The sequence below is a fragment of the Carcharhinus amblyrhynchos genome, chromosome 1, assembly GCF_965287045.1.
Source record: "Carcharhinus amblyrhynchos chromosome 1, sCarAmb.v2.hapA, whole genome shotgun sequence".
Classification (NCBI taxonomy): domain Eukaryota; kingdom Metazoa; phylum Chordata; class Chondrichthyes; order Carcharhiniformes; family Carcharhinidae; genus Carcharhinus; species Carcharhinus amblyrhynchos.
The window spans coordinates 1,514,865-1,530,999 of NC_137324.1; the positions used below are offsets into that span (position 1 = coordinate 1,514,865).

The 16,135-nt window shown below is 45.7% G+C and overlaps 1 protein-coding gene across 1 annotated transcript in view; it reads right to left on the bottom strand.

Annotated features, from left to right (window-relative positions):
* Window positions 1-16,135, bottom strand: part of LOC145348451 (zinc metalloproteinase-disintegrin-like protein H4 subunit A) — a 123,735-nt gene that overhangs the window by 83,462 nt on the left and 24,138 nt on the right. The window contains exon 3 of the mRNA XM_080196647.1: window positions 4,373-4,449. The gene's annotated coding sequence lies outside the window, so the exon portion shown is untranslated. The remainder of the gene's footprint in view (window positions 1-4,372; window positions 4,450-16,135) is intronic.

A 16,135-nucleotide genomic window follows, 5' to 3' on the forward strand; every position in this document is an offset into this window, starting at 1 on the left:
GACGGGATTCGGGATGTCTCTGGGCGTGTCCCAGACATCCTGAAAGGACAGGGTGAGGAACCAGAGGTTGTAGTACATATAGGTACTACTGACGTAGGCAAGAAGAGGGAGGCACTCGTGAAAAGGGACTATAGAGAACTGGGTAGGCAGCTGAGGAAGAGAAAAGCGAAGGTAGTAATCTCAGGATTGCTGCCTGTGCCACGGGAGAATGAGGGCAGGAATGGAATGAGGTGGAGGCTGAATGCGTGGCTGAGGGACTGGTGTAGAGGGCAGGGATTTCAGTTCCTAGATCACTGGGACCTCTTTAGGGGTAGGTGGGACCTGTACAGCAAGGATGGGTGGCACTTAAATCCCAGGGGGAATAATAATTTGGGGAATTATTAGGGAAGTGGGGAACAGGGAAGTGACAGGGAAGTTGAAGTGCAGATAGGGGAACAGATTCTGGAGAGATGTATTAATAACAGAGTTGTCGTGATGGGAGATTTCAATTTCCCAAACATCGACTGGAGTATCCCTAGGGTCAGGGGTTTGGATGGGGAGGAGTTTGTTAGGTGTGTTCAGGAAGGTTTCCTGACACAGTATGTGGATAAGCCTACGAGGGGAGAGGCTGTACTTGACCTGGTACTGGCGAATGAACCAGGACAGGTGACGGATCTCTCGGTAGGAGAGCATCTTGGGAATGGTGACCATAATTCTATCTCCTTCACAATTGCATTGGAACGAGATAGGATCAGGCAGGCTAGGAAGGTGTTTGTCTGGAGTAAGGGAAGATACGAAGAAGTCAGGAAGTTACTTGGACAAATAAACTGGAAGGAGGCGTTCTTAGGGAAAAGTACCGAAGGAAGGTGGCGGATATTCAAGGAACGTTTGTCTGGAGCTATGCATGACAACGTTCCGATGAGACAAGGGGGTTTTGGTAGGTCGCGGGAACCGTGGTGCACGAAGGCTGTGTTGAACCTAGTCAGGAGGAAAGGGAAGGTGTACAAAAGGTTCAGGGAACTAGGAGAGGTTAAGGATCTTGAGGAGTATAAGGACTGTAGAAAGGAGCTTAAAAGGGAAATTAGGAGAGCCAGAAGGGGTCATGAGAAGACCTTGGCGGGTACATAGAACATAGAACACTACAGCACAAACAGGCCCTTCGGCCCACAAGTTGCGCCGATCACATCATCACCTACCAACCTACAGACCTATCTATAACCCTCAATCTCATGAAACCCCATATACTCATCCAGGAGTCTTTTAAAAGACCCCAGCGAGTTCGCCTCCACCACCACTGACGGCAGCCGATTCCATTCACTCACCACCCTCTGAGTGAAAAACTTACCCCTAACATCACTTCTGAACCTCCCTCCCCGCACCTTAAATCTGTGTCCTCTCGTAGCGACCATTTCAACCCGGGGAAATAGCCTCTGAGAGTCCACCCTATCTATTCCTCTCAACATTTTGTAAACTTCTATCAGGTCGCCTCTCAACCTTCGTCTCTCCAGGGAAAAGAGTCCCAGCTCCCTCAACCTAACTTCATAAGGCATGCCTCCCAGTCCAGGCAACATCCTTGTAAATCTCCTCTGTACCCTTTCAATAGCTTCTACGTCTTTCCTATAGTGAGGCGACCAGAACTGCGCACAGTACTCCAAATGAGGCCTGACAAGGGTCTTATAAAGTTGCAGCATTACCTCCCGACTCCTAAACTCAATCCCTCGATTTATGAAGGCCAGTACACCATACACCTTCTTGACCGCCGCCTCCACCTGCGAGGCCGATTTAAGAGTCCTGTGGACCCGGACCCCAAGATCCTTCTGCTCTTCAACACTACTCAGACTTCTGCCCTTGATAGTGTACTCGTTCATCCCGTTGGTTCTGCCAAAATGGACGACTACACATTTATCCGCGTTGAAGTCCATCTGCCACTTCTCCGCCCAGTCCTGCATCCTATCTATGTCCTGCTGCAACTTTTGCCATCCTTCCAGACCATCCACAACACCACCGACCTTAGTGTCATCAGCGAACTTACTTACCCATCCCTCCACTTCCTCATCCAGGTCATTTATGAAAATGACAAACAACAAGGGTCCCAGAACAGATCCTTGAGGCACTCCGCTGGTGACTGACCTCCATTCAGAAAAAGCCCCATCCACAACCACTCTCTGCCTTCTGCAGGCAAGCCAGTTCTGGATCCACAAGGCCAAAGGGTAAGATTAAGGAGAATCCCAAGGCCTTCTATAAATATGTGAAAGGTAAAAGGATGAGAAGAGAAGGGATAGGACCTATAAAAGGTGAAGGGGGAAAGGTCTGTGTGGAACCAGAAGAAATGGCAGAGGTGTTCAATGAGTACTTTGCCTCAGTATTCACGGTGGAAACTGATCTGGGAGATTTTGCTACGGATTTGCAGCAGATGGAAAAGATTGAGTTTGTGGATATTAAGGTGGAGCATGTGTTAGAACTTTTGAATTCTATCAAGATAGATAAGTCGCCGGGACCAGATGGGATATACCCCAGGATACTGTGGGAGGCGAGGGAAGTGATTGCAGAGCCCCTGGCGATGATCTTTGCGTCGTCAATGGAGACGGGAGAGGTTCCGGAAGATTGGAGGATTGCGGATGTAGTTCGTATTTTCAAGAAAGGGAACAGAGATAGCCCATGAAATTACCGACCGGTGAGTCTGACCTCAGTGGTTGGTAAGCTGATGGAGAGGCTTCTGAGGGACAAGATCTACGAGCATTTGGAGAGGTTTGAGATGATCAGGAATAGTCAGCATGGATTTGTCAAGGGCAGGTCGTGCCTTACGAGCCTAGTTGAGTTCTTCGAAAATGTGACTGAACACATTGACGAAGGAAGTGCCGTGGACGTGGTATACATGGACTTCAGCAAGGCGTTTGATAAGGTCCCCCATGCAAGACTTCTTGAGAAGGTGAGAGGGCATGGGATCCAAGGGCCTTTGGCCTTGTGGATCCAGAACTGGCTTGCCTGCAGAAGGCAGAGAGTGGTTGTGGATGGGTCTTTTTCTGAATGGAGGTCAGTCACCAGTGGAGTGCCCCAGGGATCTGTTCTAGGACCCTTGCTGTTTGTCATTTTCACAAATGACCTGGATGAGGAAGTGGAGGGATGGGTAAGTAAGTTTGCTGATGACACGAAGGTCGGTGGTGTTGTGGATGGTCTGGAAGGGTGTCAAAAGTTGCAGCAGGACATAAATAGGATGCAGGACTGGGCGGAGAAGTGGCAGATGGACTTCAACGCGGATAAATGCGTAGTCGTCCATTTTGGCAGAACCAACGGGATGAACGAGTACACTATCAAGGGCAGGAGTCTTAGTAGTGTTGAAGAGCAGAAGGATCTTGGGGTCCGGGTCCACAGGACTCTTAAATCGGCCTCGCAGGTGGAAGAGGTGGTCAAGAATGCGTATGGTGTACTGGCCTTCATTAATCGAGGGATTGAGTTTAGGAGTCGGGAGGTAATGCTGCAACTTTATAAGACCCTTGTCAGGCCTCATTTGGAGTACTGTGCGCAGTTCTGGTCGCCTCACTATAGGAAAGACGTAGAAGCTATTGAAAGGTACAGAGGAGATTTACAAGGATGTTGCCTGGACTGGGAGGCATGCCTTATGAAGTTAGGTTGAGGGAGCTGGGTCTCTTTTCCCTGGAGAGACGAAGGTTGAGAGGCGACCTGATAGAAGTTTATAAAATGTTGAGAGGAATAGATAGGGTGGATTCTCAGAGGCTATTTCCCTGGGTTGAAATGGTCGCTACGAGAGGACACAGATTTAAGGTGCGGGGAGGAAAGTACAGAAGTGACATTAGGGGTAAGTTTTTCACTCAGAGGGTGGTGAGTGAGTGGAATCGGCTGCCATCAGTGGTGGTGGAGGCGAACTCGCTGGGGTCTTTTAAAAGACTTCTGGATGAGTGTATGGGGTTTTATGGGATTGGGGGTTATAGATAGGTGTTGATGTGATCGGCGCAACTCGTGGGCCGAAGGGCCTGTTTGTGCTGTAGTGTTCTATGTTCTATGTTCTTTGTGTAACCAAACAGGCACCGGAGTCTGGCGACAAGGGGATTTCATAGTAACTTCATTGCGATTGGACCCGTGACTAATAAATAAACTTTAAACTATGAGGAATGAACAGGAGAGTGGGAATGACTGGGTGGCTCTACATTACAGCCAGCTCAGGCCAAAGGGCAGAATGGTGGGAGGCAGGCTAGGATAGCTACAGTATGGAGTTTAAAGAGTGTTAGGTACAAAGCAAAACTCTAACTTTCTGATCATTTGTACAGGATACCTATATTGAATATGAAACAGAAACTACTGAATGAAATCCATCCACAAGGCATCATGAGAATTGATACCTAGTTCTCTTTCATACAAAGTGAGATTTACTTACAGATCTCTGCGGAGGTCCAATATTATGTTCTCTTCCTCGATTACCGTAGAAATGCTAATGTGTTCTGGATAGTCCGTCTGCAAAGGTACAAAGAATTACTCACTATGAGACATGATTTATTCACTGAAGCCCGCACATTATGGGGCAGCAAGGTAGCACAGTGGTGAGCACTGCTGCCTCACAGTGCCAGGGGCCTGGCTTCAATTGGGTCACTGTCTGTGTGGAGTCGACATGATCTCCCTGAGTCTGAATCATAGAAACCCTACGGTGCAGAAAGAGGCCATTCGGCCCAACAAGTCTGCACCGACCACAATTCCACCCAGGCCCTATTCCCAGATCCCTACATATTTACCCGCTAATCCCTCTAACCTACACATCCCAGGACACTAAGGGGCAATCTAGCATGCCCAATTAACCTAACCCGCAAATCTTTGGAATCTGAGAGAAAACCAGAGCACCCAGAAGAAACCCATGCAGACACAGTAAAAATGTGCAAACTCCACACAGACAGTGACCCGAGCCGGGATTTGAATTCCGGTCCCTGGAGCTGTGAAGTAGCAGTGCAAACCACTGTGCTACCATGCCGCCCACCATGGTCTGCTTGGGTGTCCTCCGGGTGCTCCAGTTTCCTCTCACATTCTGAAAGATGTGCTGGTTCGATACCTTGATCCAAACAGGCGACTAGAGGAATTTCACAGTAACTTCATTGCAGTGTTAATGTAAGCCTTACTTGTGACTAATAAACTTTACTTTTACTTTATATTACTCACAAGGCAGTAATTTGTTTGGAGAGTATAAATGCTCGTATGTATACATGGATTCCTCCAACTTAGGACAGTAACAAATTCTGTAGACATAGCAGTTATCTCCTGTACTAAGCATTGCGTGATAGAATGGTACAGTGCAGAATCCTATCCATTGAGTCTGCGGCAGCCCTTTCCAATGTCATTCTACTGAGTCCCACTTAACTTGCTGGCATTACCTGGTCTGGTACTCGCTGAGTCGTACCGCTGACAGTGAGAATGGAGAATTTGGTGATTAGCCAGTGCTCCAATCACAGCAGTGGGACTGGAGAATCCCAGCTGCGGGTGAGGTGGGTGAACTCCAGCACTCGCCTGGTTGATTTCTCTATTTCCAGTCTCACAGCAGTGACGTTCATTTGGAACAATCCTTTGGGATGGCACTGAGTTTTCTTTACCCACTCAGCTCTCTGCTCAAAAGCAATTAGGGATGGGCCTTGCCAGTGATATCCACTCTATCGTCCCATAAATAAATAATTAACACCTTTCCAGCAATTATTTATCAAGTATTTCTCCAATTCCTTTTTAAAGGCTTGTTTCCACCACCATTTTGGATAATGCCTTCCAAATCTTAATGGTTAATCAGTAACCCGGAAATAATAGGATACAGCCACATGAATACTGTAGCACCAGTCACACACTCATATCTTCCATCTTGTTTTATTATCTCTTTCTCTCTCATGCTCTCTTATACTCTCTCAGTCTTATTTGCTCTCTTGCTGAGTCTTTCACTCATTCCATCACTCTCTTGCATTCTTTTTCCCGTTTTCATCTCAGTTTTGCTTATGTGTCACTCCTTGGCTTTTAATTCAATCCAAATCTAAATCTCATAACACGAAGTCAAAGTCTAACAGGTGATGACCTGATGAAGAAGCAGCACTCCGAAAGCTCGTGCTACCAAATAAACAAGTTGGACTTTAACCTGGTGTCGTGAGACTACATACGTGTCCACCCCAGTCCAACGCCAGTACCTCCACATCTTAGCTCCAATCCAAATCTCAGTTCTATATCCCATCTCAACTCTTACTTCCCATAACGTCCTTTCTCCCTCCCACCACACGACCAGAACAGGGGGACAGTAAACAGGTTCATGTGGGCACAGAATTAGAAAGTTAATAAGAAGGGGCTAGACAATAAATAGTGCAGGATAATGATATGGATAATGAGAATGACATTGTGATAAAAGAACGGAGCATACAAACAGAATGAGCAACAGCAAACAGAGTCAGAGTGAGGAAAAATGGCAACATCCATAACAAGATAGATAAACTCATAGAACTATTTTATCTGCAGTACTATTCTATAGCACTGTTCTATCTTTTACTTGAGATTAGGTGGCACAGTGGTTAGCACTGCTACCTCACAGCGCCAGAGACCTGGGTTTGATTCCTGCTTTGGTCACTGCAGAACATTGACTGCAAAGTGACGAGGGCAGGGAACCTAATATTCAAGGGTATTTAAGATTTTGGGAAGATTGGAAAAAAGGAGGAGATGGTGCATCTCTGTTCAAAACAATACGTGTGGAGATGGCGTTGGGACCCCAAAACAATGTGACCAGTGCAGCAGGGAGAAATGGTCTCGGCCAGATGTAGAATCAGCCTGGGCCAAGGTAAGAAATAGGAAGGGAAAGAAAATATTGGCCCTTTAATAGTAGTTCCACTGGAGGACAGAGCATTAAATCAAGAAAGAATAGAAAAAAGAACAGTACAGAACAGAAACAGTCCCTTCGGCCCCTCCAAGCCTGCACTGATCACACTGTTCTATCTAGACCAACCAGCTGTATCCCTCTATTCCCCACCTGTCCATGTGCCTACCCAGATAAGCATTAAATGTTGCTAACATGTCTGCCTTAACCATCTCACTTGGCAGCGCATTCCAGGACCCCACCACCCTCTGTGTAAAAAACTTACCCCAGACACCTCCAATGAACCTTTTCCCCCTTGTGCTCCCTTGCAATTGTCATTTCTTCCCTGGGAAAAAGCTTTCAACTCTTCACCTTTTCTATGCCTCTCATAATTTTATAAACTTCTATCAGGTTGCCCCTCAACCTCTATTCCTCCAGGGAGAACAATTCCAGTTTATTCATTCTCCCTCATAGCTAATACCCTCCATACCAGGCAACATCCTGGTCAGCCTCCACGTCCTTCTTAGTGCGGTGACCAGAATTGACTACAATATTCCAAATGTGGCCTTACCAACATTTTATAATAACTGTGACATAATTTACCAACTTTTAAACTCGATGCCCCGTCCGATGAAAGCTAGCACGCCATATGCTTTCTTCACCACCTTTTCCACCTGAGCTGCCACTTTTAAGGATCTGTGGACCTGTGCTCTCAGGTCTCTTTGTATGTCTTACCTCCTGATGATTCTGCCATTTATTTTGTAGCTCCACCTGAATTGGATCTACCAAAATGCACCACTTCGCGTTTTTCAAAATTAAATTCCTTCTCCCATTTCTCCACCCAATTTTCCAGCCTATCTATATCCTGCTATATTCTCTGACAATATTCATCACGATCCACAACTCCACCAATCTTAGTATCATCCACAAACTTGCTCATCAAACCAGCTACATTTTCTTCCAAGTCATTTATATATATATATTACAAACAGCAGAGGTCCCAGCACTAATCCTTGTGGAACACCACTAGTTATAGATCTCCATTGAGAAAAATCCCCTTCCATCACTACTCTCAGTCTTCTATGGCCAAGCCTGTTCTGAATCCACCTAGCTCGTTAGAAACATAAAACTAGAAGCAGGAGTAGGCCATTTGGCCCTTTGAGCCTGCTCGGGCATTCATCTTGATCATGGCTGATCATCAAATTCAATATTCTGATCCCCGTTCCTCCCATATCCCCGGTCCCATGAGCCCTAAGAGTTATTGTTAATTTCTTCTTGAAATCAGACAACATTTTGGCCTCAACTACATTCTGTGGTAGTGAATTCCATGCATTCACCACCCTCTGGGTGAAGAAATGTCTCCTCACCTTAGTTGTAAACGGTTTACCCTTTATTCTCAGACTATGACCCCGAGTTCTGGACTCCCCCAGCATTGGGAACAGTCTTTCTGAATCTACCCTGTCTAACCCTGTTAGAATTTGATAAGTTTCGATGAGATTCCCTCTCACTCTTCTAAACTCCAGTGAATATAATCCTAACCGACTTAGTCTCTCCTCATATGACAGACCTACCATCCCAGCAATCAGCCTGGTAAACCTTTGCGGTATTTCTTCTATAGCAAGGATATCCTTCTTCAGATAAGGACACCAAAACTGCACACAATACTCCAGGTGTGGCCTCACCAATGTCCTATACAATTGCAGCAAAACATCCCTATCCCTATTCTCAAATCCTCTCATGATGAAAGCCAACATATCATTTGTCTTCTTTGCCTTCACCCTTGATCCCACTTTTTGTTCCAGCCTGCCATGAGGGTCATAGAGTCATAGAGGTTTACAGCATGGAAACAAGCCCTTAGGCCCAACTTGTCTATGCCACACTCTTTTTTAAAACCCCAGCTAATCCCAATTGCCTGCATTTGGCCCATATCCCTCTATAACCATCTTACCCATGTAACTGTCGCAAAGCTTTTTAAAAGACAAAATTGTACCTGTCTCTACTGCTATGAAGGTAGACAAGTCCCCGGGACCGGATGAAATGCATCCCAGGGTTCTGAAAGAAATGGCAGAGATGATAGCGGATGCCTTAGTAATTATTTATCAAAATTCGTTGGATTCTAGAGAAGTGCCGGAAGATTGGAAAACGGCTAATGTCACGCCGCTGTTTAAAAAAGGTAGCAGACAAAAGGCAGTGAATTATAGGCCGGTTAGTTTAACGTCCGTAGTTGGAAAAATGCTAGAATCCATCCTCAAAGAAGAAATAGCGAGGCACCTAGAAAGGAATGGTTTGATCGAGCAGACGCAGCACGGATTCGTGAAAGGGAAGTCATGTTTAACAAATTTATTGGATTTCTATGAGAATGTGACTAGTGCGGTAGATAGAGGGGAACCAGTGGATGTGCTGTTTTTAGGTTTCCAGAAGGCGTTTGATAAGGTGCCTTACAAAAGGTTGCTGCAAAAGGTTAGGGTGCACGGAGTTGGGGGTATGGTGTTAGCATGGATAGAGGATTGGTTGTCTAATAGGAAGCAGAGAGTTGGAATCAATGGGTGCTATTCTGGTTGGCAGTTGGTGACTAGTGGAGTGCCGCAGGGTTCGGTGCTGGGGCCTCAACTGTTTTACCATTTATATAGATGATCTGGAGGAGGGCGCTGAGTATGGGGTAATGAAATTTGCTGATGACACGAAGATGAGTGGAAAAGCAAATTGCGTGGAAGGTGCAGAAAATCTGCAGAGGGATCTGGATAGGCTGAGTGAGTGGGCGAGGAGCTGGCAGATGGAGTATAATGTTAGCAAATGTGAGGTTATCCACTTTGGTAGAAATAATAGTAGGAGGGATTATTATTTCAAGGACGAAAAACTGCAGCATGCTACGGTGCAGAGGGATCTGGGGGTCCTTGTGCACGAATCGCAAAAACCCAGTCTGCAGGTGCAGCAGGTGATCAAGAAGGCGAATGGAATGTTGGCCTTTATAGCGAGGGGGATAGAATATAAAAGTAGGGAGGTCTTGCTGCAACTGTAGAGGGTACTGGTGAGGCCACAACTGGAGTACTGTGTGCAGTTTTGGTCGCCGCACTTGCAAAAGCATAGATTGGCCTTGGAGGGAGTGCAGAGAAGGTTCACTAGGCTGATACTGGAGATGAGGGGGCTAGCCTATGAGGAGGGATTGAATAGACTGGGTCTGTACTCATTGGAGTTTAAAAGGATGAGGGGGAAACTTATAGAGACATATAAGATAATGAAGGGGCTAGATAGGGTAGAGGTAAAGAGATTCTTCCCGCTTAGAAAGGATAGCAGAACTGGACGGCACAGCCTCAAAATAAGTCGGTGGGGGGGTGGGTGCAGTTTAGATCGGAGTTGAGGAGGAACTGAAATGGTGGTGACTCTCTCGAATTCTCTGCCCATTGAAGTGGTGGAGGCTACCTCGCTGAATATATTTAAGTCACGGGTAGATAGATTTCTGATAGACAAGGGAATTAAGCGTTATGGGGAGAGAATGGGAAAGTGGAACTGATCCACTTCAGATCAGCCATGATCTTGTTGAATGGCGGGGCAGGCTCGAAGGGCTAGATGGCCCACTCCTGCTCCTATTTCTTATGTTCTTATGTACTATCTCTGGCAGCTTGTTCCAGACACTCACCACCCTCTGTCTGAAAAAAATTGCCCTTCTGGACACTTTTGTATCTCTCCCTTCTTACCTTAAACCTATGCCCTCTAGTTTTAGACTCCTCTACCTTTGGGAAAAGATATTGACTATCAAGCTGATCTGTGTCCCTCATTATTTTATAGACCCCTAAATGGTCACCTCCCAGCCTTCTACGCTCCAGAGAAAAAATCCCAGTCCTTCCCGTCTCTCCTTATAACTCAATCCATCAAGTCTCGGTAGCATCCTAGTATATATTTTCTGCACTCTTTCTAGTTTAATAATATCCTTTCTATAATTGGATGACCAGAATTGCACACAGTATTTCAAGTGTGGCCTTACCAATATCTTGTACAACTTCAACCATCAAGAAAATAGACCCCACAAGAAAACATTTGGTCGGAACAGCTCCTATAAGAAAATGTTTTGAAAATGGATGACAAGGCAGGAGGTTGGGAAAATTTTAGAAACCAGAAAATGATGATTACAAAACAAAAGGGGAGTTTTAGAGTATGAGAGCAGACTAGCAAGAAATATAAAAACAGACATTTCAGAGCTCCTACAAAACATAAAAAAGAGTTGCTAAAGTGGAAGTTGGTCCCTTTGAGGGTCAGACTGGTGAATAAGAAATAGAAAACAAGGAGTTTTGAACAAGTATTTTGTATCGGTCTTCACAGGAAAAAAAACGCAAGAATGTTAGAAACCACTGGACAACAGGAAGGGAGGAGCTTAATGCAATCACAACCAAGAGAAATGGACTGGGATCAATAGCTGACCAGCCCTCATGGACCTGGTGGCCTGCTTCCTTGGGATGGGAATGAATTGATTTCAGGACTAGTGGATGCACTAGTTGTGGTCTTCCAAAATCTTAGAGATTCAGGATGCCCTCTGATGGTTTGAGTTAAAAGGACAGGCTGAATAGACTGGGACTTTTTTCTCGAGAGCGTAGGAGACTGAGGGGTGACCTTATAGAGATCTATAAAATAATGAGGGACATAGACAAGGTAGACCGTCAATATATTTTCCCAAAGGTAGGGGAGTCTAAAACTAGAGGGCATAGATTTAAGGTGAGAGGGGAGAGCTACAAAAGTGTCCAGAGGGGCAAATTTTTCACACAGAGGGTGGTGAGTGTCTGGAACAAGCTGCCAGAGGTAGTAGTAAAGGCAGGTACGATTTTATCTTTTAAAAAGCATTTAGATAGTTACATGGGTACGATGGGTATAGAGGGATATGAGCCAAATGCAGGCAATTGGTTAGCTTAGGGATTTAGAAAAACAAAGACAGGTTGGACAAGTTGGGCCGAGGGCCTGTTTCCATGCCGTAAACCTCTATGACTCTGTGGCCACACTGTACCGACTGAATGGCTGTTGAGAAGTGTCCCAAAGCATTCAGGCAGATCAGCAATTGCCTGTCTTGCGTAAAGTAAATCAAATAAAATGAGGGACAAAGTAAAAGGGGCAGGCCCTTATAAAGAGGGGCAACCGCCCAAAACAAAAAATAAGCGTAAGGCAAACTTAAAATGTCAAATCAAAATGTGATTAAGAGGGCCTATAATAGACCCCAGCCCCTGCAGCGTGCAATAAACACAAGGGAGTAAACAGTGCCCGTGGATTCTGCATGATCCCTCTCCAGGGATAACTGTTCATGAATGCAGCTGTGATAGAGGGTCAGACAGTTGGGTCGGATGACACCCAATTCCCCCCCACCCCCGACAGCTGCCTGGACCTTTTTCTGGCAAGTGTGGACAGGCCCACACGCCACCCCCCCCCACCCCCCCCGCCCCACACAACCTCTGCCGACCGCCCATGCCAGGTACCTGGATCAGGAGTGTGGGACTGAAGTGCAAACTAAACATCAATAAAAGGTTTTTGATGTCACACAAAAGGGAGTGCAGCTTAAAACAATAAATTTATACCTAATCCATGGACTCCACAAGACTGCAAAAAGGGGCAGGTTTCTTGGGAACCCATGAAGAGGTAGAATTTACAGTTGTGCTGCATGCACAAGTTTCCAGCCCAGGTTCCCAATGTACTGGGGGAAGATCCCTCCTTAGAGGCATCTCCACTGGGGACTTCTGACACTGGACAGCAACAAGGTGCACCAAGGTGTATCCAGGCAACAGGCGAGGGCACTGTAATGGAAGATGTGCAGCAACCCATACAGGAAACCTCCACATGCAGCAGCAAAGGGCACGGAGGGCATTGTCGCAAGGCAACTCCAACTGCGGGGTGCCAGACGCGGGAAAGTGGGTCTGACGGCATGGGTGAAGAACATTCCAGTTAGCTCGTGAATTAGGCACTGTGAAGTTTCACTTGCACTTTTTATATATGAGCACTGAGTTTGACTGCACAGTCATAGCCACTAATAAATGTTGTAGCATCCCCACAGCTATGACCAAATTGTCTCTGATTAGCCTCCAACAGGGATGACCATTTCTGACTTCGCTGGAGGAATCCTGCATGTGGATGTCCATGGGAGAGGGTTCTCAGTGCACCTCTACTGGGAATATCAAAACACTCAAGCCTTTTGTAAGGAGTATCCAGGAGGGCTTGAAACAGTGTGTAGATAGCCAAATAGGGAAGGGGCCATACCAGACCTGGTCAGGTGGTCGATGTTTCAGTGGGGGAGTAGTTTGGGAACAGTGACCACAATTCAGTAAGCTTTAAGGTACTGATGGATAAAGATAAGTGTAGTCCTCAAGTTAAGGTGCTAAACTGGGGGAAGGCTAATTACAACAATATTAGACAGGAACTGAAGAATGGAAATTGGGGACCGACGTTTGAGGGCAAATCAGCATCTGGCATGTGGGAGGTTTTCAAGTTTAAGTTGATAGGGATCCAGGACCAGCACATTCCTGTAAGGACGAAGGATAAGTATGGCAAGTTTTGGGAACCTTGGATCTTGGATAACGAGAGACGTCGTGAGCCTAGTCAAAGAGAAAAAGGAAGCATTTTCAAAGCGAGGAGGCTGGGGACACACAAAGCAAGTGTGGAATACAAAGAAAGCAGAAAGAAACTTAAGCAAGGAGTAAGGAGGGCAAAAAGGGGCCACGAGAAAGCATTAGCCAGCAGGATTAAGGAAAATCACAAGGTTTTTTTATACATATGTAAAGAGCAAGTGGATAGCCAGGGAAAGGTTTGGCCCATTTAAGGACAAGGGAGTAAATCTATGGGTGGATCCAGAGAAAATGGGTGAGGTATTAAATGAGTACTTTGCATCAGTATTCACCAAAGAGAAGGACTTGGTGGATGTTGAGTCTGGGAAAGGATGTGTTTGAGCCTTGTTCAGATCAAAAAGGAGGAGTATTGGGGTTCTTGAGAAAAGTTAAGGCAGACGAGTCCCCAGGGCCTGATTGGATATACCTCAGAAAACTGAGAGAGACAAGGGAGGAAATTGCTGATGCCTTAAGAGAAATTTTGTATCCTCACTGGCTACAGGAGGTCCCAGAGGATTGGAGACTAGTCAATGTTGTTCCTTTGTTTAAGAAAAGTAGCAAGAATAAACCAGGTAATTATAGGCCGATAAGTCTTACATCAGTGGTTGGGAAATTATTGGAAAGGATTCTTCAAGACAAGATTTATTCCCACTTGAAAATAAGTGGACGTATTAGTGAGCGGCAACACAATGGTTTTGTGAAGGGGAGGTCATGTCTCACAAACTTAATTGAATTTTTCAAGGAACTGATGAAGATGATTGATGAGGGTAGGGCAGTGGCTGTTGTCTACATGACTTCAGTAAGGCCTTTGACAAGGTCCCTCATGGCAGACTGGTACAGAAGGTGAAGTCGCATGGGATCAGAGGTGAGCTGGCAAGGTGGATACAAAACTGGCTCGGTCAAAAAAGACAGAGGGTAGCAGTGGAAGGGTGCGCTTCTTAATAGACAGCTAGTGGCATTCATCAGGAATCAGTGCTGAAACCTTTGCTGTTTGTAATATATATAAATTATTTGGAGGAAAATGTAACTGGTTTGATTAGTAAGTTTGTGGACGACACAAAAGTTGGTGGATTTGTGGATAGCAATGAGGGCCATCAGAGGATACAGCAGGACACAGATCAGTTGGAGACTTGGGCGGAGAGATGGCAGATGGAGTTTAATCTAGATAAATGTGAGATAATGCATTTTGGAAGGTCTAATACAGATAGGAAATATACAGTAAATGGAAGAACCCTTAAGAATATTGATAGGCAAAGGGATCTGGGTGTACAGGAACAGGCGGCACGGTAACACAGTGGTTAGCACAGCTGCTTCACAGCTCCAGGGTCCTGGGTTCGATTCCCGGCTCGGGTCACTGTCTGTGTGGAGTTTGCACATTCTCCCCATGTCTGCGTAGGTTTCCTCCCACAGTTCAAAGATGTGTGGGTGCGGTTGATTGGCCATGCTAAGAAATTGCCCCTCAGTGTCTAGGGATGCGTGGGTTAGAGAGATTAGCGGGTATAATATATGGGGGTCGGGCCTGGGTGGGACTGTGTTCGGTGCAGACACGATTGGCTAAAGGGCCTCTTTCTGCACTGTAGGGGTCTATGATCTAAGAGACCAAAACTGCACACAATACTCGAGGTATGGCCTCACCAAGGCCCTGTATAATTGTAACAACACATCCCTGCTCCTGTACTCAAAACCTCTCGCAATGAAAGCCAACGTGCCATTTGCCTTCACTGCCTGTTGCACCTGCATGCTTACCTTCAGTGACTGGTGCACAAGGACACCCAGGTCCCACTGCACACCCTCCTCTCCCAATTTACAGCCATTCAGGTACTAATCTACTTTCTTGTTTTTGCTTCCAAAGTGGATAGCTTCACAGTTATCCAAATTATACTGTATCTGCCATTGATTTACCCACTTACCCAACCTGTCCAGATCATTCTGAAGAATTTCTGCATCCTCATCACAGTTCACCCTCCTACCCAACTTGGCATCATCTGCAAACTTTGAGATGTTACATTTTGTTCCCTCATCGAAATCATTAATTATTGTTGTGAACAGCTGGGGTCCCAGCACTGATCCCTGTAGCATCACATTAGTTACTGCCTGCCAATATGAAAAGCACTCATTAACTCCTATTCTTTGTTTTCCCTCTGCCAACCAGTTTTCTATCTATTCCAATATACTTGCTTCAATCCCGTGTGCTTTAAACTTGCACGATAATCTCTTGTGCAGGACTGACAGTCATAGAGGCTTACAGCATGGAAACAGGCACTTTGGCCTAACTTATCCATGCCACCCATTTTTTTAAAAATCCCTAAGCTAGCCCCAATTGTCTGCATTTGCCCCAAATTCCTCGATACCCATCTTACCCAGGTAACTGTCCAAAAGATTTCTTAAAAGACAAAATTGTACCCGCCTCTACTACTACCTCTGACAGCTTGTTCCAGACATTCACCGCCATCTGTGTAAAGAAATTGCCCCTCTGGACACTTTTGTATCTCTCCCCGCTGACCTTAAACCTATGCCCTCTAGTTTTAGACTTTCCCATCTTTGGGAAAAGATATTGACTATCTAGTTGATCTATGCCCCTCATTATTTTATAGAACTCTATAAGATCACCCCTCAGCCTCCTATGTTCCAGAGAAATAAGTTCCAGTCTGTCAAGCCTCTCCTTATAACTCAAACCATCAATCCTAGTAACATCCTAGTAAATCTCTTCTGCATTATTTCTAGTTTAATAATATATTTCTATAATAGAGTGACCAGAACTGTA